The sequence below is a fragment of the Pundamilia nyererei genome, unplaced genomic scaffold, assembly GCF_000239375.1.
Source record: "Pundamilia nyererei isolate P.nyererei 1_Seehausen unplaced genomic scaffold, PunNye1.0 scaffold00014, whole genome shotgun sequence".
In the NCBI taxonomy this organism is placed as follows: Eukaryota; Metazoa; Chordata; class Actinopteri; order Cichliformes; family Cichlidae; genus Pundamilia; species Pundamilia nyererei.
The window spans coordinates 1,033,138-1,038,680 of NW_005187415.1; the positions used below are offsets into that span (position 1 = coordinate 1,033,138).

Here is a 5,543-nt window from a genome sequence, read left to right on the forward strand (position 1 = left end):
TAAGCATGCAAATTAGGCAATGACACCATTTAGTGACTTCTAGCCAGCCAATAGCGATTTTCCTTACTGAGGAGTTGGCAAAACTGATTGTATAGACCTTAATCTTTGCTAGCAGCTGTGAACAAACTGGGTGGCTAGATCACTCAATTCAACAAGTATCCAGTATTTGAGCTAAATTAACCAAGTGAAAGGCAACTTGACTGAAAATATCATATGAACTTTAAAACAGTCACGCTAACAATCATGCTAATGTCGCACCATTAGCCAGGCTGCCGGTTGCTAACACACACTCACTCTAGCCCTGCTATGGACTTCATCTGTGCTGTGTATAAAACAACAGGCTGTTAAAAGCTAAAAGCTACTAAATGTACCTGGGGGTAACTGTAAAGTCTCAGTGCATTTATTAGAAGTGATAATACACGTTATTTGGTGTATTGCTACTCTAAAAATGTTCAATAGCACATCTTTAGATGACTTGTTAAAACACTGAGCACAGCAAAAAAGAAGCTAGCTTTGTTTTTGGCTCATGCTAGCTTCAGACATTGCTTTATATTTAGGCTACCTTTCATCTCCCTTTCTAAGAGATAAATAATCAATAATCAGATAGCCCTGCGATGAATGAGTGGAGATGAATGAGATCGATAATAAAGTTAGAAAATGTTATAGTTTCATAAAGTTTAACACAAACAGCTCCCATTGCATTAGCATCTGATTTCTATCCTCTGCCGCTGTGCTCTGTCTCACACAGCAAAATTTCACCATGTTATTGATTAAAAATCCTGGTGGTGTATGATGAGCTGGCTAAATCTAATAAGCCCAACACAAAAATATTGCATTCACATCAAAGAAAACCAAGCCGTGGATAACAATACTTCTCTCCTCATCTCCATGCACCCCTCTGTGCCGGTAGGCCTCCATAAATCTCTACCACAGTCCTCCCAGTGATTTCTCTGCCCTTTTTATGACAAAGGTAACAATTAGTGTGAGTCCCAGTCAGCAGTGCTGCCTTCATACTTTGCTATCACATCACCCTGAACCTATTCCCAGGCTGCACTCACACGGCTTTGGCACAATGCTATTACTGAGGCCAGCCCATAGGAAATAGACTGAGAAGAGAGCTTATTGATTGTCTCTGTGTGAGAGCTCGTTGATTTTCTCTCTCACCTGTATCACCTACCTCTCTCTCTCTCTCTCCTCCCTTCATGTCTGTTGCTTTCTCTCTTCTTTCTCCTCACTGCATCACAATCCAAGGTTGCACCTGAGAGGAAAATCAGCCCACAATCATCCAGAAATACACACAAAAACGAAACTATCGCATTGCATCCAGCTATAGCATTTTTTTTCCGCCAGGTGCATGCATGCAAAGACACCTGCATCCGAGTGTATACGCTTTTTCTTTTCTAGTGCGTAACCTTTTTCGCGGTAGAGCGAAGGAATGTGTGCATGCGTGAAATGATGAGATCAAACCAGCAGTAATGCTCTGCTTGCTATCATTATTAAACCTTTTGATAAGAGTGAGTGTGTGTAGGGGGGAGATGGAAAGGCTGAGAGAAAAGGGGGAAAAAATCGAAGCCATTAGGCCTCTCCAACACTTTACCCTGTAGTACTCTGGCTGTATCTTTTTCACGTGGGGAGAAGCTTTTTTGGCTTTGGCTGTGAAAAGAGAGTCAATTTATTATCTGCCCTTTCCCAACTAATTCTATTTCAGTGCTCACTAACACACCATTGTTTGATTTACAAGAGGCCATTTAATATTCATACGTGCCCGGGAGACATCAGACAAGCTCTAGAGAGACAGCTGGAGATTTACTGGCTTTTTTTTTTTTTTGCCATTTCTTGCTCGTGTCTATTTGTGATGGAATCGTGGAAACATAAACTTGTTTCATCTGATTCCGATACGGTCGTCATTCGCAACTCAATCTCCGTTCATTCTTTTATTTTCGTCTCTCTCTCTCTCTCTGCTTACATCTATTTCTGCCTTTCAGGTTCTGTTTTCCCTTCCTGTGTGTTATCTGAAGCTTTTCTGAGCCACAAGTACAGAAACATATCGCTGATGATGAGATGGGGTCCTTCTACCGCTCCGGCAGGCGTCGTGACACATGCCCTGACTTTTAATGACCTGCCCGCTCCTTCAGGGGAGCGCACGGGGAACAGACTGGAATCCAAAGAAAATCCAGTATTTCTGAATGTCATCAAAACTAAACAGCAAAATCCTTTAAGGTCTTTAAAATAAATGTTAAAAAAAAAAAGAAAAAGGAATGTATGTCAAGCCCAAGAGAAGCAGCTGTGAATGTTGAAGAGGTATCTATGCGTTTTACGCTAGAAAGGGAGTAATGGCGGGCGTTCGTTTGAGTGCAACCATGAGGCTTCTCCTCAGTGTGCATCTGCCTCAAAGGTGGAGCATGTTTCAGATTGGTTGGTGGTTTGAGGCCCAGATTCAACACTTCTTGTTTGCAGTGGCAGCAAGCACAACCTTTTTCTGTGACAGATCCTTATCCACACATGCCCTAACACATAGACATACATCGACACCTACATACGGGACTTTGAGAAGCTGAACTTGTGTGCACCATCATCTGCACTCTCCGCTGGTTTTGCGTGAGTGTGTATTTATATTGTGAATTTGTGTGTGTGTATTCGTGAACATTTCTCTTTGAATCTTTGTGTGTTCGCGAATCCTGTCTGGCTGCATAGAGGGGCTGAGGTGAGTGATTGCCTTGTTTCTGTGGGCGGCAAGCTGTGGCGGTTTGCTCTCACTGTAAATTTAGAAGAATTCTTAATGGAACTCCAGAGCTGTCAGGCCTCAAAGTGTTGTACCTTTTTTTCCCCCCAATGAAAAGAGCGATGACTAGATCCTCCGTATACAACCCGATTCTGAAAGTCAGAAGAAGACATCAGTTAATGCATATGTGTTGTGGAAAAAAATACCACAGTGCTCTTAAACAAATGCGTTTTTGCTGAATAAATTCTGCTGTAAACTGCATAATTGAAGCAATGGGAGGTGGGAAAATAGCCCACAGTTTTTTAGTCTCATACTCTTTAACCATCAGTAAGCGCACAGTAATTAAATAGATTAAGTGATGCAACTTAATCTATTTAAATTTAAAAATATTCTTTTTTCCATTTTCTGACTTTTTGAGTTATTGATCGTTTTTGATTAAATAAACTACTTAAAAGCATAACATCATTCTACTTAATTCTGTTGTTTCAGCATTAATGTGTGTGATCAGTAACATTTAAGTGCTTGTAGTGAAGAGTAATGGGAAAACAGCTTTATATGAGAACTGTCAGGATAAGAAGTGGTTGCATCAAAGATGGGGACCACTCGCAGTCAGTTCTCCATCTTTCAAGTGAATTTAGTGCGTCAAGATAGCAATAATACGGCAATAAGAAGCAGTCAGTCTGCTATCAGTCTGAATGAATAGGGTGAAGCTGCATATTATATCGCGCTAATACAAAAGTTGACTGTGATAAACTGGTGAAAATCGCAAATCTGTTGTTGTTCATACAAAGAAAGTTCAGCAAGAACCTCGTAGATCTGAAATATAAATTCAGACATTTCTCCACAAATAGTGACGCAGCTGCTTCAGGACAGCAACCTTGCTTTTATGTTTGAATATAACTAGAATGCAACCAGTTGGCAGCCAGCTGAGTCAAATCCCCAATGGCAAAGAAACAAGTCACAAATGATAACCGCAAACGGACTTGCGCAATCCATGTTCATAAATTACATGGCAGTCATTTGCAAACCTTCGCCAGTCAGTCAGACTTGGACTGCAGTTGTTTGTAGACGGGTTACTTTGCAATCAAAAGTGGGCAGCCAAAGCTGAGGGTGTTGCATGCTAAACTTCTGGAAGTCCCCCACATTTGGTGAAAGATCACAGATACTTGCAATCAGTCCCACAATGTGAAAAAATTGAACACAATCACTAGTGTTTTAGTTGCGTGGGGGTTGCTGTCTTATTTTTACCCTAGGACAGGGGTGTCCAACTCCAGGCCTCAAGGGCCAGTGTCCTGCAGGTTTAGACGTGCCCTTGATCCAACACAGCTGATTTAAATGGTTAAATGACCTCCTCAACATGTCTTCAAGTTTTCCAGATTGCTGGTAATGAACTAATCATTTGATTCAGGTGTGTTGACCCAGAATGTTATCCAAAACCTGCAGGACACCGGCCCTTGAGGCCTGGAGTTGGACACCCCTGCCCTAGTGTGACCGAGCAGTTACTGAGGTATTGATTTAAAGTTAAGTTGCATATGTTGCCTTCTATTAGAACAGCAAAGCTATGACACCATGAGTGCACTGGGTCACTGGTGCACAGAGCTGATGAATTGCCCCATCTTAAAATCTGATAAGATAACCTTTATTAGTCCCACACGTGGGAAATTTGTTTTGTTATAGCAGAAAGTGGACAGTGCAAAGTTACATAGCAAAAATGAGAAAAACACTGGAATAGGATAAGATGATGAGAATAAGAATAAGATACTGTACACAACTGAATAGAATAAATAAAAATGATGACATAGGAAGCTTATTGTGATGAATGATCAATTGGCATAAAAACTCATTTCAAAAGTAATAAATAAACAATTCAGATTAAACATCAGAATCTGTAATTATCTATAACTCCATCCATTCATTTAATTAACTGCTTATTCATTTCACAGTTGCAAAGGTTTGGAGCCTACATATGATGGCTGCAGTTACAGCCACACAATGGTAATAGTGTTACAATAGAGGTTTAAATATAACACTACATTTACATTTTTCTTTCTTTAGATATAGGATTTAATTTACAGGATAATAAAGAACTGGTTTTGGTTTAGAATTAATTCATTTATACAATACATAATATCGTATTCAAAAATAAGTGCTCACATTTTAGTTTACAGTGTTATGTATGATTTAATCTTCTTGTTTTCTGAGTTACCTCAGTGGCAGCTGCTCCAGTGTCTTGGTTGATGAGCTAAGAGGTGGAAAAGGGGCGGAGCAAGCCTATATGGAGAACTGCAAATTGGGTCATACCAATACTCTGGATCATGGGGGGGGGGGGATGGAATTTGTTATGTTAGTTTCAGTTGGGTATTTGTGCGTTTTTGTGAGCTGATCAGCCACTATTTATGTTTCCCCTTTGTCTTATTCAGGTAGGCTGGTTTCTTTGAGTTAGTAGTATTGTTTGCTGTCAGCTTTTCAGTCAGTTTAACCAAGTTTGTTTTGCGGTTAAATAAAAAGCCTTTTTTTTTAAACTTTAACCTGCGTCTGATGTTCCTTCACTGCTCGATCCACTACACACTTACAACTAATGTAGAATTGCCTAGTATGTATTTGTGTGGACTGTAGGAAGAAACCCACCCAGGCACAGGGAGAACATGCCAACTCCATTATTAAAAATAAGTACGTACAAAAATAAAAGAATACTACTCCTTCTTTACACTCTATTCTCTTCTCTGTGAAGAAGATCGTCTGATCAAGTGTGTCCATCTGTTCATCAACAGTCCTTCAAGTAAGGAAGTCAGTACGAATAACGATCGCTCCCAGCAGAAAT

At 40.2% G+C, this 5,543-nt stretch overlaps 1 long non-coding RNA gene across 1 annotated transcript; it reads right to left on the minus strand.

The window, feature by feature from the left end:
• Positions 1-1,189: 1,189 nt before the first annotated feature.
• LOC102197437 (uncharacterized) lies at positions 1,190-4,956 on the minus strand. The gene is made up of 3 exons (XR_311500.1): positions 4,929-4,956; positions 2,818-2,874; positions 1,190-1,258 (listed from the first exon to the last, which is right to left on the minus strand). It is a non-coding gene; the product is annotated as an uncharacterized LOC102197437 (long non-coding RNA).
• Positions 4,957-5,543: the final 587 nt, after the last annotated feature.